This window comes from Hypanus sabinus, chromosome 3 (genome assembly GCF_030144855.1).
Source record: "Hypanus sabinus isolate sHypSab1 chromosome 3, sHypSab1.hap1, whole genome shotgun sequence".
NCBI lineage: Eukaryota > Metazoa > Chordata > Chondrichthyes > Myliobatiformes > Dasyatidae > Hypanus > Hypanus sabinus.
Genome location: NC_082708.1, coordinates 29,576,093 through 29,599,124, shown reverse-complemented (window position 1 = coordinate 29,599,124; position 23,032 = coordinate 29,576,093). Strand labels below are relative to the sequence as shown.

General features: G+C 41.6%; 1 long non-coding RNA gene across 1 annotated transcript in view; it reads right to left on the bottom strand.

Annotated features, from left to right (window-relative positions):
• Nucleotides 1-22,027, bottom strand: part of LOC132390731 (uncharacterized) — a 53,808-nt gene extending 31,781 nt beyond the window's left edge. Inside the window, exons 1-2 of the long non-coding RNA XR_009510993.1 lie at nucleotides 21,871-22,027; nucleotides 21,096-21,169 (exon numbers count right to left, since the gene is read on the bottom strand). This is a non-coding gene — a long non-coding RNA (uncharacterized LOC132390731). The remainder of the gene's footprint in view (nucleotides 1-21,095; nucleotides 21,170-21,870) is intronic.
• Nucleotides 22,028-23,032: the final 1,005 nt, after the last annotated feature.

Below are 23,032 nucleotides of genomic sequence, written 5' to 3'. Positions count from 1 at the left end.
CAAGGGCACAAATCTGGTAAAGTACTCACTTTGATTAAAAACATTACATGCCTTGATATAACTGTTAGAGTAAGTGTAAAGGAGCTCAGTGCATTCATAAAAGATGACCACCAATGTAGCAGACACAAACCCAGTTATTTTAAGTGTCAAGGTCTTGTCTGAAAATGACAAAATCCTCTGATACCCCTCTCAGCATCTCCTCATGTTAAATCTGTGAAGAGCAATGCATTGTTATGTTAATGGATGCTGCTATTCAGGAGCAGTTGTCTCTTTCAAGAACCTCTATCATTCATGTACACAGAGTGCACAGGAAGCAATAGTTGGAGAGGGTGTGTAATGCAGTGGGTATGTTCATTAATGTCTTCCATCTCTCAACTTATAGCTTTCTTGAAAAGCCTTGTGAGAAATAAGATAGGATGAATCAAAATTGATCCAAAATAATCAGATTATGTTCTGTTGAAATGGCCCTTGATTTAGTTTCCTTGGCAAAAAAGGAAATCATACAGGTGTAGATATACTTTACATCTGAAGTTCAAAACACATTCTTGGAGAGCATATTCTTCAATAGAATTCTCCTGATACTTAGAACTGTGAGATTATAGCTAAACATTTTTACCACTTACAAATAAATTGGATGATCTAGACATAGTTTTCCACGACAAAGCTGATATAAATGTATCCAGAAAGGAAATGAACACTCTGTGGAAGAGAGTACTATCCAGGCACCCGTCTTCGCCTGCTCAGATATTTCATCAAATCTACCATTTCTGTTCTTTTTAAAAATATTATCTATTTCACTGTTCAAGCCATTTTCCATTGGGTTTTCTTTTCTTGATGGACAGGCTTGCTTTTGTTCCTCTTGAGAGAAATGGACTGAGGGTTGACCTACTGAAGGTAATTAAAATGATGAAAGTTTGCTTCTGATATAATGAGCGTGGAGAGAATGTTTTCAACTGTGGGGAAAAGTATAGTCAGAGACATTCAACATCAAATAGTCACCATGAAATCCAGCCAGAAGTAGCCCCTTTCGAAGAATAAGAGTATGGGAGGATCCCATTGAAGTCTATCTAACACTGAAGGAGCCATGTAGAGTGGACATGGAGAGGACACTTCCAATAATGGGGGAGGCTAGGCCCAGAGGACACAACCACAAAATTCAGGGACGTGCCTTTAAAACAGAGATGAGGAAGAATGTCTTTAGTCAGAGAGTAGTGAATCTATGGAATTCATTGCAATGGATGTTGTGGAGACCAATTCATTGAGTACATTTATAGTGATTGATTAGTCAGGGCATCAACAATTATGGGGAGAAGACAGGAGAATGGGGTTGAAAGGGATAATAATCAACCAATAAAGCAGTTGGATACATTCAAGAGAAGGGTTGACAGGCACGTGAGGGAAAAGATGACACTGATAGGTTTGGATGAGAATAATCGAAGGCTCAGATAGAACACACCAGCAAATGAGCAACTGGGCCAAGTGGCCTGAAATCATTTCGTACATTTGTGCAGTCACTTACTTCTGTGTATATACAAGCCCAGGACTTTAAAGGCAATCAATTACATCTTGCCACTGCGATGGAAGAAATCTGACAGCTGCACACACAAGCACAGTTAACACTGAAACCCAGGTGTAGCTGGACGCAGTACCCTATTCTTCCACAGGGTGTGCTGTTAGAACTTTAGGACAGTGATTCCCAGTGGGGGCAGTTATGTATCCTAAGGGGCATTAGAGGAAATAGAAGTTGTCTGGGGGAGTTCAAGATTCTTGGCTGGGGTAGGTAGTAAGCAATAGCCTAACCTGAGGCACAAGACCTGACTGATCCTGTCAACTCGCTGCCATAATCAACATCCAATTGGTATTTCCAGTTTGTGTCGACTTTTTATTTTAATTTAGCCCCATTAATGATGGACAAAATCTGAAGGCAGTGAAACCTTGAATTCTAATCCCAGCTAAGAAACAGAAACTACTGAAAGTGCTTCAATATAATGTTATATTCCGGGAGTATGGTTTAATTCCGTTCCCATCAGATCAGCAATGCTCCATGTATCTTATTTGTAATACTGTACTGTCTACAAGATGAAACCATCAAGGCCGCAGGAAAATGTACATAAAAGACACCCTGTAAAGGTACTTACGGTATTGCTCAGTTCCAGAAGATGAAAGAAACATTTGAAAGTCACTGCACACTTAAGTCTTGCCAAAAATGCTAAAAATGACCTTGATAGTGGTCACATTGCTTCTTATAACATTTCCAAAACCATAGCAAAGTGTGGTAAATTGGTGAAAGATTAACAATGCCTGCTGTATCAGAAGTGCTCACCTCTGTTCCCAAAATGGGTACCAGTATTTTAAAATCAATTCCTCTGAGTAATAACTCTGTACCTCATCATGATGAAATAAATGAAGACACTGAGTATCAACTGTGCACAGAGCTACAAAAAATAGAGTTTGGGATACAACTGGATGAGTCAACTGTGCAAGACAACGAGGCATTGCTAATGACATATATATGGTTTATCAAAAATGAGAAGTCTATAAAGGGTGTGTTTCTTTTGTAAAAAGTTAAAAACAAATATCAATGGAGAATCAATCTATGATGAGTTCAAAATTTATATTGAACATAAAAGTATTCTGATTAGGAGCATAATTTCTTGAGCAACGGATAGCACTGTCTAGTGACAGGTCACCATGCTGCTTTAGTGGCATTTATAAAAAGGAAATTCCAAGTCTGCTTGCAAGCCATTGTGTAATTCATTGTCAATTTCTTGCAGCCAAAAACCTCGCAGGTGACTTTTTTCAAGCATGACGCTTTTAAAATCTGCTATCAACAAAATTATGGCTCATCCATTAAATGGCAGAATATTTTGCCAGTTATGCCAAGATAATGATGAAGGGTTTGAACGTTTCCTTCTTCACTCTGAAGTGTGTTGGCTGTGAAAAAGCTGTTGCTTAAAACGTTTCTTTGATCTTTTGACACCGCGGTTGAATTTTTGTTCAAAGTCGACAAGAGCTTGGGAAACAAAATTGAACTTCTACATGGAGATGTAGCATACCTAGCCGATCTGTACGACAAAATGAACATGCTAAATATGAAACAGCAGAGTGAGAATCTCAATTTAATTCAGGCAAATAGTGCAGTGACCACTTTTACCAGAAAATTGGAAATATATAAGCAAAACATTGAAACCACAGAAAGGGTGCAGAGGAGATTTACAAGGATGTTGCCTGGATTGGGGAGCATGCCTTAAGAGAATAGATTGAGTGAACTCGGCCTTTTCTCCTTGGAGCGACAGAGGATGAGAGGTGACTTGATAGAGGTGTACAAGATAATGAAAGGCATTGATCATGTGGATAGTCAGAAGCTTTTCCCCAGGGCTGAACTGGCTAGCACGAGAGGGCATAATTTTAAGGTGCTTGGAATTAGGTACAGAGAAGATGTCATGGGTAAGTTTTTTTCAAATGTTATTTATTTATTTATTTATTTATTTATTTATTTATTTATTTAAATAAACGCAGAGAGTGGTGAGTGTGTGGAATGGGCTGCCGGCAGCTGCGGTGGAAGCAGAAACGATAGGGTCTTTTAAGAGACTCCTGGATGGGTATATGGAGCTTAGGAAAATAGAGGACTATGGGTAAAGCCTAGGTAGTCTAAGGTAGGGACATGTTCGGCACAGCTTTGTGGGCCAAAGGGCCTGTATTGTGCTGTAAGTTTTCTATGTTTCTATGTAACATTGGAAGAAGGATAGTCTCACAGTTTCCCTGCAAGGAAAGCATGGAACTCTCTTTGCAAGAGTACTGCTTGCAAAAGTTACTGAAGAAGGAGTTTTCAGAATTGATTCAAGGATTTGAACGATCTGAAAATTCCAGACTGGGTAATTAAAACCATTTCTTTGCAAGGTGGAAGAACAGGAAGAGAGGATGCGAGAAGAAATTATCAAAATTTGGAATGAAAGTTCAAAAATGTTTTCAAAAAAAGTTGGTTTTTGTGGTATGTGGCTACACTGTTTGTACATACAGTAGTTTCCTGGTCTATGGAAAAGAGCCAAACTACTCTTCATTGCATTTCCATCATCCTACCTTGTTGAAGGGGGAGGCTTCAGTGCAGTGAAACACATACTCACAAAAAACAGAAACTGCTTGGACATTGTTACACGTGGGGATTTAAGGCTTTTACTGTCACAACTTGAACCAGATATTTCAACTCTTGCTAAAAACCATCAAGCTCAAGGATCACAGTGATATCAAAGCTGCTGTACAGTGCACAGGTACAGTGTAAGGTAGGTTTAAAGACAAATAAAAATTTAAAGCAGAATAATTTTTCTCATGTTAGCATATGGTAAGCATGTCTTTACACAGGGGGCACCGGAAAGTATATTATACCCAAGAGGGGCATTGGCAAGTATGAAAATGCTTTAGTGAGGCATTGGGCTCCAAATGATTGGGAAATACTGCTTTGGTATATAAACTCAGTAAGTGCAAATAATGCCACCAAAATAATTAAGAGAAGTTTTTAATTTAACTTTATGATTCTTCTAACAGTTTGGATATTCAAAAGTGGTTTTCTAATGTCTTTGAATGGTTCTGAAAAATTTACTGTGGTTCCACATCTGCACATCCAGCTGAAATGAATGTGGCTTTGCCTGTTGTAAGGGTTTTTCCTGTCTTCCTCATGGGCAGGGCGTGCATCTCATCACATGACAGATGTCTGGATGCAAAGTCCTACTGCCACAGAAAGCTGCAGCACTGAGGATAGGAAATACTAGTTGAGCTCGGACATGTTCTCAAAGAAAGCACGTGCTATTTACCAACGTTAGCAGTGCACATCACCACACCTCTGACACAAATCCCAGGAATCCTATATTGTTAACTGTGCAGATTCTTCAACATGATGGGCTGCGCAGCTGGCTTATTACTTCCCTGTTGTTGGATATCATAATTCTGATCTCGCTTACACCAGACTCAAATTGACATCAGGAAAGGGAATAATCCAGTGATTGCTGGATCTTTATTCTTGTGGCTATCAGTGGGAGCTATCCCTTTGCAAAGCTCAAATTTAAAATGCTCCAAAATAAGAATCATGAATTATTTGTACTCAGGCAAAATAGAACAGTCTGTCTACAAAAAGTAGTGAACACAGTCGGGTCTATTACAGATAGGCCCTCCCCACCAATGAGCACAGCTACCGGGAATGCTGCCACAAGAAAACAGCATCTATCTTCAAGGACCTCTATTATCCAGGCCATACTCTCTTCTGGCTACTGCCATTGGGAGGAGGTACAGAAGCCTGGGGTCTCTCACCACAAAGTTCAGGAACAGTTACTACCCTTCAACCATCAGGTTGCTGAACCAGTGTGGATAACTTCAGTCATCTCAACACTGAACACAGCCTATGGACTCACGCACAAGGCCTCTGCAACTCATGTTCTCCATATTATTTATTTGCTCATTATTTTTTTTTGTATTTGCACATTAGTTGTTTGTCATTCTTTAAGAGAGTGGAGCTTTTCATTGACTCTATTGCATATCTTTGTTCCACTGTGAATGCCTGGAAGAAAATCTATCTCAGGCTGGTACACGGTGACATATACGTCCTTTCATAATAAATTGAACTCTGAAATGTGTGTATGGTTCATAGATATTCACTGTTGAGAATTAAACAGGAAGCACAGTGCCTTCATGCGGCAACTTTTCTGTATCATGCCGTCTTTTAGTATCAATTTGTAAGGAAGATTGATGCTTTCAAATGTTAATAAAAGAAACTGCGTTTAACTTAAACTCAAATACCCATTGTGCCCCTTGAGAACTTCTAGGTACTTCAAAAAGTCTTATAGTCAGTCATTGGTATAATGAAACATTAAGCTCCAATGAATAACAATGGCCTATAGACCACTTTAGTACTGATGTGTGGCAGTCAAGTAATGGCCTAATTTAATATATAATAAAATGCATTAATCAACCCCTTCCCGCTATACCGCCTAGGACCCTTTTATGTCCATCTGAATTTAGTGTTCACCAAGACATGGCTGATCTTAAGTGGACACAAGGACTATGTATAAGTTGTAACATGGTGTCCAAGTATGGGAAGCAAGGGTGTCCTGCACTATCAGAAGTTGGTGAAACTGATGTCCCACCTGATCACTCAGCTGTTTTGTTTTTGCTATTTTTTTTACTCAAAATTCCCCTGAGATTCATTTTCTTGCAGACTTTCACAGCAGAATAAAGAAGTACAATAGAACAAATAGAGTCTATAGGTTGTGAAATTAATTTAGTGTTGATTGGGTGAAGTTATCCACACTGGTTCAGGAGCCTGATGGTGGAAGGGTAGTAACTGTTCTTGAACTTGATGGTGTGGGACCTAAGGCTCCTGTTCTCCTTCCTGATGGTAGCAATGAGAAGAGAGCATGGCTCAAATGGTGGGCTCTTGATGAAGGATGCTGTTTTCTTGTAGATGTGCTGAACGGTGGGGATACAGTCTGCGATGGACTGTACGGTACCTACCACGTTTTGTATGTTTTTCCATTCTTGAACAATGGCGATACAACCAGTCAGGGTACTCTCCACCACACACCTATAGAAGTTTAACAAAGTTTTAGATGACATGCTGAATCTGTGCAAACTTCTAAGAAAGTAAGAGGCGCTGCTTGGTTATTGAGGTGCTTTGTGTTGAACACTTGTTACTGCAACTTACAATTATCACCCTTTTAGTTGGATGATGATCAGCTGCTGCTGGCTAGAAGACCCATTCGATCATAAGGTCGGGCAGAATCCAGTTTTTTTGTACGTCTTGATTTGACCACAGCATCTGCAGTGTACTTTGTGTTTACCATTGGATCATAAACTCCTCGGGTACGTGAATGATGGGCCACGTTGGGTCCACAGTGCTCATGCTGACAGTCTTTCATCTCTGCATGAATGATACATCGTCATTATGCCAGTGGCAACTCTAAACCATATTCACAGAAACCATGACAGATGTGGAAAGGTAAAACCACACCAATGTGTGACTCAAGATTCCCCAAAACAAAAGATGAAGCATATAATTCAATACCTCATCTTCAGATCTAAAGAAGGTATCACAGTGAAATGCCGAACATGTGCTGATATAATTATTTGTTTTATCCACCCAGTTGGAAAATGGAAAGAAAACATCATTTGCAGAACTTGTGTTGTTTGCATTAGAATATAGAACATTACAGAATGCTACAGGCCCTTCGGCCCACAATCTTGTGCCAACCTTTTAACCTACACCAAGATCAATCTAACCATTCCCTCCTACATAGCCCTCCATTTTTCTATCATTCATGTGCCTATCGAAGACTTCCTTAAATGTTGCTAACATATCTCCCTCTACCTCCACCCTTAGCAGGGCCCACCACTTACTGTGTGAAAAAGCTTACCTCTGATATCATCCCTACACTCTCCTTCAATCACCTTTAAGTTATGCCCCCTCACATTTGCACCCTGGGAGAACATCCCTGACTGTCCACTGTATCGATGCATCCCCTCAACTTGTAAACAAAGTTCAAAGTAAATCTATTATCAAAGGGTATCTGATAAAGTGGCCATTGCATGTATACTTATGTCACCATATACTACCCTGAGATCCATTTTCTTGCAAGCATTCAGACAGATACGAAGAACACAATAGAATCAATGAAAATTTATCAAGTCTAACACCTCTTTCAAGTCACCTCTCATCCTCCTTCACTCCAAAGAGAAAAGCCCTAGCTTGCTCAACCTATCGTCATAAACATGCTATCTGGTCGAGGCAGCATCCTGGTAAATCTCCTCTGTAGGATCTCTAAAGTTTCCACACCCCTCCTATAATGAGGCTATATTAAGGTTTTATTTTCTGATGACACACAGTCCGAAGCAATTAACCTTCACCATACTAATGTTAACAATATTGGGGAGGGGGAGAAACAGAGTCTGAAATAAGGTTAATAACCATCAGTGGCTGATTGATAATGAGGAAGGCATGAGGCAAGAGTGAGAGCTAACTGCAGAGATCTGGTCGTTGAGGATTACATGGCTCTGGACAGTGGCAGGGAAGCAAAGGGCAAAAGAACTGATCAGGGGCATGGAGCCACAGAATGCAGTGGGCAGATAAAAGAGCCCAAAGGCTGCCAGGAGAACTAAACTGAAGGTTTCATTTTAGGAGACAAATTCCAAAGGAATAGAAAGGATGCAGTTTTTTTTAAATGAAGAAATGTGGGTAGCTAGAGGGAGGAGGACAGGACCACTCAACACAAAAACCAGAAGAAAGGTTTGCCATCAGCTTCTCTATATAATGATGTTTATTCCAGCACAAGCCCCAATCCTGGTAGCAGCATAGAATCAGAATCAGTTTTAATATCAGCAGCATATGTCATGAAATTTGTTAACAGTGACAGCAGTACAGTTCAATACATGATAAATATAGAAACATAAATAAAATCTATTTTAGGAAGTATATAGAACATAGAAATTTACAGCACATTACAGGCCCCTTGGCCCACAATGTTGTGCCAACCATGTAACCTGCTCTAGAAGCTGCCTAGAATTTCCCTAGCGCATAGCCCTCTATTTTTCGAAGCTCCATGTACTTATCTAAGAGGCTCTTAAAAGACCCTATTTCATCTGTTGCCAACATTGCTGCCCGCAGTGCATTCCACGCACCCACCACTCTCTGTGTGAAAAACTTACCCCTGACATCCCCTCAGTACTTATTTCCAAGCACCTTAAAACGGTGCCCCCTCATGTTAACCATTTCAGCCCTGGGAAGAAGCCTCTGACTATCCACACGATCAATGCCTCTCATCATCCTATACACCTCTATCATGTCACCTCTCCTCCTCCCTCGTTTCAAGGAGAAAAGGCCAAGTACTCTCAACGTATTCTCATAAAATATGCCCTTCAATCCAGGAAACATCCTTATAAATCTCCTCTGCACTCTCTCTATAGTATCCACATCTTTCTTGTAGTGAGGTGACCAGAACTGAATACAGTACTCCAGGTGGTGTCTGCCCAAGGTCTTGTATAACTCTAACATTAACTCACAGCTCTTGAACTCAATCCCATGGTTGATGAACGCCAACACACCATACACCTTCTTAACAATACTGTCAACCTGCGCAGCAGCTTTGAGTATCCTACCGACATGGACCCCAAGATCTCTCAGGTCCTCCATGCTGCCAAGAGTCTCACTATTAATATTATATTCTATTTTCAAATTTGACCTACCAAAATGAACCACTTTACACTTAAAAAAAATAAAAACACAAAATGCTGGCCTGCTGAGTTCTTCCAGCATTTTGTGTTTTTATTTATTTCCAGCATCTGCAGATTCACTCGTGTTGTCACTTTACACTTATCTGGGATGAACTCCATCTGCACCTTTTCAGCCCAGTTCTGCATCCTTTCAATGTCCCGCTGTAACCTCTGACAACCCTCCAGACGATCCACAACACCCCCAACCTTTGTGTCATCAGCAAACTTACTAACCCACCCTTCTACTTCTTCATCTAGGTCATTTATGAGAAGAGGTCCCAAAACAGATCCATTTGGAACACCACTGGTCACCGTTCTCTATGCAGAATATGAACCATTTACAACCACCCTTTGCCTTCTGTGGGCAAGCCAGTCCTGGATCCACAAAGCAAGGTCTCCTTGGATCCCATGCCTCCTTACTTTCTGAAGGAGCCTTTCAGGGAAACCTCATCAAACGCTTTACTGAAGTCCATATACACTGCATCCACTGCTCTACCTTCATCAATGTGTTTTGTTACTTCCTCAAAGAATTCAATCAGGCTCATAAGGCACAGCCTGCCCTTGACAAAGCCATGCTGACGATCCCTAATCAGACTATGTCTCTCCAAATGCTCATCAATCCTGCCTCTCACGATCTTCTCCAACAACTTGCCCACCACTGAAGTCAAACTCACTGGTCTGTAATTCCTAGGTTATCTCTATTCTCTTTCTTGAATAAGGGAACAACATTTACAAACCTCCAATCCTCCGGTACTTCCCCTGTCCCTATTGATGATGCAAAGATCATTGCAAAAGGCTCAGCAATTTCCTTGCTCATTTCCCACAATAGCCTGGGGTATATCTCATCTGGTCCTGGTGACTTACCTAACGTAATGCTTTTCAAATGCTCCAGCACATCCTCTTTTTTAATGCCTATATGCTCAAGCATTTCAGTCCACTTTAAGTCATCCCCACAATTGCCAAGGTCTTTTCCCCTAGTGAATAGTGAAGCAAAGTATTCATTAAGTACCTTTGCTACCTCCTCCGACTCCATGCTCGTTTCTGCTATCGCACCTGATTAGCCCTATTCTCACACGGCTTATCCTCTTGCTAATCACATTCTTGTAGAATGCCTTGGGGTTTTCCTTAATCCTGCTCACCAAGGCCTTCTCATGGCCCCTTATGGCTCTCTTAATTTCATTCTTAAGCTTCTTCCTAGCAACCTTGTAATTTTCTAGAGCTCTAACAGTACATAGTTTCTTGAACTTTTCATAAGTTTTTCTTATCTTCTTAACTAGATTTTCTACATACTTTGTACACTGTGGTTCCTTAACTCTACCATCCTTGCCCTGCCTCAGTGGAACATACCTATACAGAACTCCATGTAGAAGTTCGCTGAACATTTGCCACATTTCTGCCATGCAGTTCCCTGAGAACATCTCCTCCCAATTTATGCTTCCCAAGTTCCTGCCTAATAGCATCATGTTTCCCCCTATATCAATTAAATGTTTTCCCAAATTGTCTGCTCCTATCCCTCTCCAGCACTATGGTGAAGGAGATAAAGTTGTGGTCACTACCCTCAAAATGCTCTCTCACCAAGAATTCTGTCACCTGACCAGGCACATTTCCCAATACAAGATCAAGTACAGCCTCTCCTCTAGTTGGTTTGTACTCATTTGTATCAGGAAACTTTCCTGAACACATCTAACAAACTCTACCGCATCTAAACCCCTTGCGCTAAGGAGATGCCAATCAATATTAGGAAAGTTAAAATCTCCCATCACAACAACCCTATTATTATTGCACCGTTCCAGAATCTGCCTTCTCATCTGATCCTTGATATCCCCATTAGTATTGGGGGGTCTATAAAAAACACCCGATAGAGTTATTACCCCTTTCTTGTTTCTGACTTCCCACCACACTGACTCAGTAGACAATCCCTCCATGATGTCCTCTTTTTCTGCAGCTGTGACACTGTCCCTAATTAGCAATGTCATGCCCGCATCTCTTTTGCCTCTGTCTCTGTTCCTTGTGAAACATCTAAAGCCTGGCACACACAGCAGCCATTCCTGCTCCTGAGATGTCCAAGTCTCTGTAATGGCCACAACATCACAGTTCCAACTATTGATCCACGCTCTAAGTTCATCCACCTTGTTTATGATACTCCTTGCATTACAATAGACACATCTCAAACCATTAGGTTGAGTGCATCTTTGCTCTAACATCTGCCTACCCTTCTCCACAAACTCCCTACAAGCTGTCTCTACTTGTGCTCCGACCTTCCCATCCTCTGCCTCTTTACTTCAGTTCCCACCCCCCTGCAAATCTAATTTAAACCCTCCCCAATAGCATTAGCAAACCTCCCCACCAGGATATTGGTCCCCTTGGATTCAAGTGCAACCCATCCTTTTTGTACAGATCGCACCTGCCCCAGGAAAGGTCTCAATGATCCAAAAATCTGAATTCCTGCTCCAATCCTTCAGCCACGCAATTATCCTCCACTTCATTCTACTCCTAAACTCACTATTGTGTGGCACAGGCAACAGTCTCAAGATTACTACCATCGAGGTCCTGCTTCTCAGCTTTCTTCCTAACTCCCTGTACTCTACACTCAGGACTGCCGCACTTTTTCTCCCTATGTCGTTGGTACCAATATGTACCACGACTTCTGACTGCTCACCCTCCCATTTCAGGATATTGTGGACACACTCAGAAGCTTCATGAACCCTGGCACCTGGGAGGCAAACTCCCATCCTTATTTCTTTTTCGCATCCACAGAATCACCAGTCTGTCCCCCTTACTACATAATCCCATATTGCCACTGCCATCCTCTTCATTTCCCTACCCTTCTGAGCCACAGGGCCAGACTCAGTGCCAGAGGCACAGCCACTGGTGCTTCCCCCAGGTAGATTGTCCCCCATGACAGCACTCAAAATGGAGTACTTATTGTTAAGGAGGACAGCCACAGGGGTGCTCTCCACTACCTAACCCCTTCCCTCTCCTGACAGTCACTCACTTATCTGTCTCCTGTGGCCCCGAGGTGACTACTTGCCTATAGTTCCCCTCTACCACCACCGCACTGTCTCACTCCCCCTCGCAAGCCGAAGGTCATTGAGCTGCAGCTCCAGTTCCCTAACTCGGTCTCTAAGGAGCTGCAGCTCGATGCGCCTGGTACAGACATGGCCATTGCGGAGACTGGCAGTCTTGTGGACATCCCAATCTGACACCTAACCACTACTCTAATGCGCCAAGCCTCATGAGACGCTCCTTTTAAAACTCTACTCCCCAAACTGTGCAAAGCCCTCTCTTTTGTCGAATTGATTGATTCGCCGCTAATGTACTGAGCCCCGCAGAACGTTCCTTTTTTAAACTTTTCTCCCCGACCCATGTGAAGCTTTCTCTGTGAACCAATCAATCTATTGCTAATATATATGTACAGATAAATTAAAAATAGTGCAAAAGCAGAAATAATGAAAAAAAATGTGTTCATGGGTTCAATGTCCATTTAGGAATCATATGGCAAAGAGGAAGAAGCTGTTCCTGAATCGTTGAGTGAGTGCCTTCAGACTCCTGTACCTCCCTCCTGATGATAATAATGAGAAGAGGGCATGTCTGGGTGATAAGGGTTTTTAAATAATCGACACTGCCTTTCTGAAACACTGTTCCTTGCAGATGTCTTGGATACTACAGAGACTAGTACCAATGATGGAGATGACAGAGTTTAATACTTTCTCTAGTTTCTTTCGATCCCCACCCCTCCCCATACTAGACAGTGGTGCAGCCTGTCAGAATGCTCTCCATCTGTAGAAGTTTTTGAGTGTTTTAGGTGACAAACCAAATTTCCTCAAACTCCCAATGAAATATAGCTACTGTCATGCCTTCTTAATGGCTGTATCAATATGTTGGGAGCAGGTTAGATCCTCAGAGATCTTGACGCCCAGGAACTTGGAATCGCTCACAATACTCTTCTTGTGCACTGATAGAACTATTGCCCTTTTGAAGCAGGTCCTTTTGACCGTAGCAGTGAGAGACTGAAAATATCTTCCAATACTCCCACCAGTTGATTGGCACAATTTTTCAAACCATTACCAGGTTACTCCACCAGAGCCCAACATCAGCCTCCAAGACAGATATCACATGGTCACTGGGTGAAGCAAGAATCCTCACAGCTGTAGTTATATCCTCCCTTTCAAAGCAGGCGTAAAAGGAGTTCAGCTCATCTGGTAATGAAACTTCACTGCCAGTCACGATGCTGGGTTTTGCTTTGTAGGAAGCAAACACTGCCAGAGCTGGCATGCATCCAATATCGTCCCCAACCTCATCGGAATTGTCGCTTCACTCTTGAAATAGCCCTCCACAAGTCATACCTGGTCTTCTTATACAGAGACCTGGGTCGCCAGACTTAAATGCCATAGGTCCAATCCTCAACTGACAACGAACCTCCTAGTTCATCCACGGCTTTTGGTTTGTGAATGTACAGCAAGTTTTTGCAGGCACACGCCCATCCACACAGGTTTTAATGAAGTCGGTAACAACTGCAGCATACTCATCCAGATTTGAAGACGAATCCCTGAACATAGTCCAATCCACCGATTCAAAGCAGTCCTGTAGGCGCTCCTGTTCCTCTCTTGTCCGTACCTTGTTCAAAGTAAATTTATTATCAAAGTATATAAATGTCACTATATACTACCCTGAGATTTACTTTCTTGTAGGAATTTTCAGGAAAGTAGAGAAATACTACAAAATTTTTAAAACTATCAATAACAAAGATGGACAAACAACCAATGTGTAAAAGACAAATTGTGCAAATAATCAAAAAAAAAACAATGAAGAATAAAAGATTAGTTAAGAGGTATAATATAAATCTTACAGATTGCCAGTTTAAAGTAGGCACAAGGCTAACTGTGAATATAAAGTTAATATGTATACTTTTTTTTAGAGATGTTTAACCAACATGCTAATCGTCCCAGACTCCCATCTCACCACTCCCCTTCTGCTCTTTATTCTGGCCATCTCCCCTTTCCACATTCCTGATGCAGGGATCAACCTGAAAAGTCTACAGTTCCTTTCACCCACAGATGCTGCTCGACCGCTGAATTCCTTTGGTGGAATGTTTGTTGCACCAGTAAGTACTGAAATGCAGGAACAAGTGCCATCTGGTGGTCTAAACATGAAGCTCAGCTTAACTCTGACCGAGTACTTCTTAACAGAATTGGACGAATTTAGCAATCTGGTAGCAGACTCAGTCTCGTCCTAGACTTTCCCACTGTCGGAAACATCTTCTCCACATCCACTCTATCCAGGCCTTTCAATATGCGATTGGGCTCAATGAGATCCCCACTCAATCTTCTAAATTCCAGTGAGTACATGCCCAGTGTCATCAAAATGTCTCATACATGCACCCTTTCATTCCCAGGATCATTCTCGTGAATGTCCTCTGAAGCCTCTCCAATGCTAAAATATCTCTTCTTAAATAAGGGGATCAAAACTGCTCACAATACTCCAAATGTTGTCTGTTCAATCCCTTATAAAGTCTCAAGATTACATCAACAACACACACAAAATGCTGGTGGAACACAGCAGGCCAGGCAGCATCTATAAGGAGAAGCGCTGTCGACGTTTCGGGCCGAGACTCTTAGTCCTGACGAAGGGTCTCGACCCGAAATGTCAACAGCGCTTCTCCCTATAGATGCTGCCTGGCCTGCTGTGTTCCACCAGCATTTTGTGTGTGTTTGAATTTCCAGCATCTGCAGATTTCCTCATGTTTGCTCAAGATTACATCAGTAATTTTGTAAGGCCATAAGCTAAATGAGCAGAGTAAGGCCATTTGGTCCATCAAATCTGCTCTGCCTTTTCATCATGGCTGATCTACTTTTCCTCTCAGCCCCAATATCCTGCCTTCAACCTATATCCCTTCATGCCCTGAACAATCAAGAATCTTTTATTTTCTAATCTTCTGGAAATGAATGCTAAAATTGTATTCGTCTTCCTTACCACTGATTCAATGTACAAGTCCCTTTGCACCTCTGATTTTTGAATTTTCTCCCTGTTTAGAAAATAATCTATGCTTTTATTCCTTCTCCCAAAGTTCAAAGCCATACACATCCTATACTGTATTCCATCTTAAAAAAATCTGCTTTTAGATGATATTAAGACCCCTCTGTCTTTTCAGTGAGACATATTTATTAGTTAATTCTTGGATTTTAAAATCAAATGGGAAAGTTATTAAATTACACAACATGGTATTGTAAACACCCCTCCTCCTTCACAGTATTTTAAACACCCCTCCTGCCCCCAGTCCCCAAATTCCCTAACTATACTCTCTAACACATAACTTAAGTCTGCTTCGATGTTTCAAGTCAAGTCAAGTCACTTTTATTGTCATTTCGACCATAACTGCTGGTACAGTGCATAGTAAAAACGAGACAACGTTTTTCAGGACCATGGTGTTACATGACACAGTACAAAAACTAGACTGAACTACGTAAAAAACAACACAGAGAAAAAAAAAACAGCTACACTAGACTACAGACCTACCCAGGACTGCATAAGGTGCACAAAACAGTGCAGGCATTACAATAAATAATAAACAGGACAATAGGGCAGTAAGGTGTCAGTCCAGGCTCTGGGTATTGAGGAGTCTGATAGCATGGGGGAAGAAATTGTTACATAGTCTGGTCGTGAGAGCCCGAATGCTTCGGAGCCTTTTTCCAGGCGGCAGGAGGGAAAAGAGTTTGTATGAGGGGTGTGTGGGATCCTTCATAATGCTGTTCGCTTTGCGAATGCAGCGTGTATTGTAAATGTCCATGATGGCGGGAAGAGAGACCCCGATGATCTTCTCAGCTGACCTCACTATCCGCTGCAGGGTCTTGTGATCCGAGATGGTGCAATTTCCCAACCAGGCAGTAATGCAGCTGCTCAGGATGCTCTCAATACAACCCCTGTAGAATGTGATGAGGATGGGGGGTGGGAGATGGACTTTCCTCAGCCTTCGCAGAAAGTAGAGATGCTGCTGGGCTTTCTTTGCTATGGAGCTGGTGTTGAGGGACCAGGTGAGGTTCTCCGCCAGCTGAAAACCGAGAAATTTGGTGCTCTTAATGATCTCTACCGAGGAGCCGTCAATGTTCAGCGGGGAGTGGTCGCTCTGTGCCCTCCTGAAGTCAACAACCATCTCTTTTGTTTTATTCACATTCAGAGACAGGTTGTTGCAAAGAATTCAAACAAAATAGGATTATAGTGTGCTGCATCAATGTACAGGAACACTAAAAGAGAACTGTAAAATATAATACGTTCCTATGAGCCCCATCAGAATTAACTGCAGTGAGTTCTATCTGCTGATTATTTGCAGACATCAACTAAGGTCATTCAGATCTGGTTTATCAATAGCTCTTGATCACTACTATCACATTAGTCCTTTCTGTGATTACTATCAGAAAATTTAAAATAGATGAAAGAGTATTTAGTCTATCCTTAGTGTTGGGACAAGACAGTATCATAGTGGTTAACACACGCTTTACAATACAGGCAGTCCAGGTTCAATTCCCACCGCTGCCTGGAAGAAATTTGTACATTCATCCCATGACAGCACAAGTTTCCTCTGGGTGTTCTGGTTTCCTCCCACTGTCCAAAGGTGGTGTTGGCCTACTGGCTGGTAGGTTAATTGGTCATTTTAAATTGCCCCATGATTAGGCTAGGATTAAATCAGGGGATTGCTAGGCAGCATGGCTTAAATGGCCAGAAGGGCCTATTCCATGTTGTATCTCAATAAGTTTAGAAAGATCATCACTGGTATGGTAATATCTCCTCTGCTACTATGGCTCTTCAGTTTTCTTGTGAAACAAAAGAACCTAAATATAAAAAGGGTCCTAATTTTGGTTATCTACAAGCACAACTGTGTGAAATTGTTCATTAAATCTTCATTCATAGTTTCTCTACAAATGGGAAATTTTCACATTCATGGGATATATAATGATGAAAATCTAAAGAAGTATAACTACCGGAAATTTGAAACATTCAGAAAGTCTGTGTGAAAGAGCAACAGTTAGCTTTGCAAACAGAAGTACCTTTCTCAACAGAAAATATTCACCCCTTTTATCTCCGCTCATGCTGCCTGATCTGCTCAGTGTTTTCGGAGTTTACTGCGTTTATTTCAAATATCCAGGAAGTGCTTTAAGATTTTCATCATTAAATATCCTGAGTATAAGCATTCCTATTTCATGCGAAATGGTGAAGCACTTGTAACATCTGCGTACGGAAAGGATTACAGACATCATTCGGGAAATCAAGATAAAAATTTGTGGCATTTGATTCAAGGATGATTGTCTTAGGTATTGATCAGAGGGAAAATTGGGCAGAGCAATGGCAGATGGAATTTAATCTTGACCAGTGCAGTGATGCATACATATTGGAAGGTCAGGTTAGGGCTGGACATGCATAGTAAATTGAATAATCAAGGTGAAGTTGAGAAATCAGGTGACCTTTAGGTAGAAGTCCACAGATCCTGAGACGTGGCAGCAGTAATGAAGACAGACAATGAAGAAGACACAAGCAGGAATTGCCTTCAAGATACAGCTCTATAAAAACTTGGTTAGGTCACAATACTATGTGTAGTTCTAGTCATGTAGGAAGGATCGTAGTATGCTGGAGGGGGTTTACCAGGATGTTGCCTGGATTGCCGCAGTTCAGTTTATAAGGAGAGACTGGATAAGATGGCTTCTTTTTCTCTTCAACTTTGGAGTCTGGGGGTGACCTGCTTGAGGTTTACAACAATTGTCAGACAGATGGGATTGGTAATAAGAATTATTTTCTCATGAGTGTCTAAAGCAAGATGGGATCACAACGAGCTGAGAAAGGGATCTGAGGAGGACTGGACTGAATTTTAAAAAAGGGTGCTGGGATCTGAATAGGAGGCATTTTATGGACAGCTTCTGGAATAATCGGTGATGTGGCCTCCTGAATATACGGCAAGTGAGTAGCAGTTAGTTGCTGGTTTATCGCCCCAGCAACTGAAGATCCATCTTGACCTCTGGAGCCAACTCACTGAGTGTGTGGGTTTCCTCCTGGTGATCCACTTTCCGTCCACATCCCAAAGACGTGTGAGCTGGTGGGTTAATTGTCTACAGCAAGTTGCCACCTTGCTTTGGTTAGTGTCAAATCTGGGAATGTTAGTGGAAAACTAAGGAGAATAAATTAGGATTCATGTAATATTACTGCAAATGCTAAACTAATCCAGTGCTGGCATAAGCAGGTGCTTGAATTGAATTGAAATGACTTTATTACTTACTTCCTTCACATACATGAGGAGTAAAAATCTAAATGTGCAATTTATAGTAATTTATAATAAATATTATGTGCAACAGGACAGTCAATATAACATAGAAATACAGTTGTGACAGCATGAATTAATCAGTCTGACGGCCTGGTGGAAGAAGCTGTCCCGGAGCCTGTTGGTCCTGGCTTTTATGCTGCGGTACCGTTTCCCAGATGGTAGCAGCTGAAACAGTTTGTGGTTGTGGTGACTTGGGTCTCCAATGATCCTTCAGGCCTTTTTTTTTATATAAACACACCTGTTCTTGTAAATGTCCTGAATAGTGGGAAGTCACATCTAAAATGAACTGGGCTGTCTGCACCACTCTCTGCAGAGACCTGCGATTGATGGAAGTACCAGGCAGTGATGCAGCCAGTCAAGATTCAGATTCAGTTTATTGTCATTTAAAAACCACAAATGTAATGCAGTCAAAAGATGAAACAACGATCCTCCAGAATGATATCAACAAAGCACATGACAAAACAGACTACACCAGAAAATCCACATAACGTTTGGCAATCCCCAGTCCACAGTTCGGAGAGGCTGCTGCGTATTAATATCGCGCTACCATCTTAGCGTGTTCCCCAGAAACACCAGACAAAACAAGACCAAAGACTAAAGCTACAAGACCTGCACAAAACCACATAGTTACAACAGTGCAAACAATACCATAAGCAATACCACAATACCATAATTCCATCATACTTTCAATGGTGCCCCTGTAGAAAGTTCTTAGGATCTGGGGGCCCATTCCAAACTTCTTCAACGGTCTGAGGTAAAAAAGGAGCTGTTGTGCCTATTTCATCACACAGCCAGTGTGTACAGACCACGAAGGATCCTCAGCGATGTTAATGCTGAGGAATGATAGGGTACAATAGAGTCTTTTAAGAGGCTTTTAGGTAGGTACTTGGAGCTTAGTATAATAGAGGGCTATAAGTAAGCCTCATAATTTCTAAGGTAGGGACGTGTTCGGCACAACTTTGTGGGATGAAGGGCCTGTATTGTGCTGTAGGTTTTCTATGTTTCTATGAACTTAAAGCTGTTCATCCTCTCAACCCCAGATCCATTGATGTCAATAGGGAGTGGCCTGTCTCCATTCCTCCTGTAGTCCACAACCAGCTCCTTTGTTTTCGCAACATTGAGGGAGAAGTTGTTTTCTTGACACCACTGTGTCAGGGTGATGACTTCTTCCCTGTCGGCTGCCTCATTATTATTTGAGATAAGGCCAATCAGTGTAGTGTCATCAGCAAATTTAGTTAACAGGGATTGGAGCTGTTGGTGGCGACACAGTCATGGGTATACAGAGAGTAAAGGAGGGGTCTTAGGACACAGCCATGAGGGGCTCCTGTGTTGAGGGTCAGAGGGACAGAGGTGAGGGAGCCCACTCTTACCACCTGCTGGTGATCTGACAGGAAGTCTGGGATCCAGCTGCACAAGGCAGGCCGAGGCCTCTGAGCTTCTTGTTGAGCCTGGAAGGAACTATGGTGTTGAATGACGAACTGTAGTCCAAGAACAGCATCCCTCCTCCCCAGATGTGTAAGGATGGTGTGTAGAGCTGTGGCTATTGCTTCATCCGTCGATCAGTTATGTCAGTAGGCAAATTGTAAGGGGTCCAGTGTGGGTGGTAGCATGCTGCAGATGTAATCCTTGACCAGCCTCTCAAAGTATTTGCTTATTATTGAGGTTAACGAGGACTTAGTGACCCTAATTCTTTTCTGTATGACCCTCCTCAACTCCTTCTAGCAAGTTGTTGTGATCTGTGCGATTAACGTTCATTCTCCCTATCAAGTTGCACTCCGCAAGTCATGGACGGAACAAAGATTGCTGTAAGTTTAAAATGGAGACATTGTCAATCAATGCTTATCATACCAGTCAGATGTTTAGAAGCATGAAACACAAGTTGACTTGAAGAAAATCTCAGCAGGACTCAATCAGGAACAAACCTCCAAATGCTTATTAATTCTTTCAAAATGTTCCAATAAAGCTTTCTTCTTGCCATATTACACTGAATTCTGTATGTGTGCTGAACACGTTGCAGAAATTGGTTTATTGAATTCCAGTTTGACAACACTGTATCACACACTCCTCAATCACAAGATCCACCTCCTCCTCCTCCTCCTTCATACTTCCAGAGGATAATAGTCCTGCAATTTCTTGCATTTTTCCCATTAAAAATATACATCACATTGTAATCTAATCAGCCCAAAAACTACACCTTGAATTTTAAAGCTTGGATTTCTTTTATTTGGCAGGAAGAAAATATGCATCTAAATTTTCGCCTGCACTTACCACACACCTGCCCAGGTCACATAACTACACCAGTAAAAGCCTGCACACAAAACTTTGGAAAAAAAATAATTTCCAAACAATTGCAAAGCTTTGCCACCTACCAAAACTGTTAACCTTTTGTTGTCTTTCCTAACGTTCCTGACATCCAGTAACATTCAAAACAATTAAAAATGAAACTATCAGTACAGAATTTTAAAAAGGATCTTATACACTGCCAAATATTTAAATATCTTATAGCAAATAGAAGTAATTTTAAAATATAACTTACCTTACTTTTCCTTCCGCACAAACATGAAACACCTTTAGCAATTACTGGGCTCAAAGGTCTGTGGCAGGTCTGATCTGGAAGGCAATCATTGAGCAGATTCTCTACAGAATGTCAGCAACATCAGGCTCCATCACTGGAGTCCAATGACAAAATGAACCCAACCAGCAAGTTTGGGACTTTTACATTCAAAATCCTAACTTACTGGTATGTTCATTGGCAAGTTTAGCATCTCACCTCACTGTGGATCATCTGCCACTGGTGTTAACTTGGGAATGCATCCTGCTCAATCTGAAGAAACACCTGTTCTGCATTGTTCTAGGAGGGTAATTAGTTTCACATGTTCAATACATCAACTCTTCTAGTCCAGGAATTTTGTCCCCCTTTGTGTATTTTCATTATCAGATTTTTTTTTTAATTCTATAATCTTACAACAGCAAATGATTTCCCATTTAAATAATTTCTACATATATTCTATTTGGCAATGCTCATATTAAGATGAAAACAATTGTAATGTTTTATACCTATATCAAACCAAACATATCTTGTTCAATTTGCAGATAAGAATAATTAATCATCTAGTGCAGGGGCAACAGGGGAGCAGGTTTCCCCAGTAATTATTAAGCATATTAAGAGCATCGGTGCAATTTGTGTCTGTTTATTGTACCCAACCAAAATCAATCAAATTTAAATTCCTTTGCACAAATTTGAATCAGAGCCAATTACATTTCTGTCCTACTGAGATAAGAATAAGGATTCGTCAGAGAAACCAGCTTACCTGATAAGGCACGTGGTATATTTTTTTTCAGCTTGGCCTGGCATATGGAAGCTTTCTCTTTTGAAGTGAGTTGCAAACAGAATTCAAAGAGGATTTATCACTTTCTCCTTTGCCATAACAGCATTAGTACAACAAACATCCCAGGCTCAGCCTTACGTTGGATAGTCCAGCAGTTTTTTAATGGGAAGTGGAGGGTTTCACAACATCACAGAGGATGAAACTAGTGGCTTGGAATATGTGGAAGTGAAGCCAATGGAAAACAAATTAATCAGACGTTACACAGTTGAGTAAATTGCTGTCACACATTTGGAAGTAAAGGCCAATTTAACTCCATCCTAATGTGCCTACTGACCCAGTTCTCAACCAGACCTGAAATTGTTGGACTCCCACTGTTTAATATTTTATGTAGGGTCTCTCTGTACTGTTAACTGCTAACGCTAATGTAATTGCTTCTCTGTAATGTTTACTGACGAGGTAATGGTTTCTCTGTAGCAACAATGTTTGGTTATAGCTACAGATAATGGGGGGGGGGTGCTATCCAATGGGAGAAATGTTATTCTTTCTTGTATGTCTGGGAGCCGGAGTTTTCTGCGGGCTTTTGGTCGAGGACAGTGAAGAGGAGGGACGTGTGTGGAGAGCGCTGGGAGACCGCTGGATGGCATACACTGGAGACTGAGGGTCGGCGACATTTCGGCAGAGGTCGTTTGTGGAGGAATACCTGCTGAGCGAGCTCCAACAGTATATTGAGACTTAACTTTGGCCCTTTTGTTTTTGTTCGTTTATTTTCATAATAACCCTATATTTGGATTAAGATTCATGAAGTTCATCATTTGATTGTTTATGGTGTACTGTCTGATATTTTGCATTGTGGGTTTGGAACTGGAATACATCACACAGCATCCACCCAAACTTGAATACCCTGTTGGGCAGGACTGAAAGCTGATTCCCCCGGAGCGACGAGCCTTGTGACAGATAGGAGGGGCACCATGTTTTCCTTCCGAGAATGCTTTTTCACCAGCAGAGCCCTATTTTGTGTTGAGAACTCACTTCCCAGCAATGAGTGCAGCAATAGAACAGTAAGATTTGCATGAAGCTGCCAATGAGAAACCAGTCCTGCTCTTATATACGAGTCTGCACACAAAGCACCACAGCACTGCTTTAA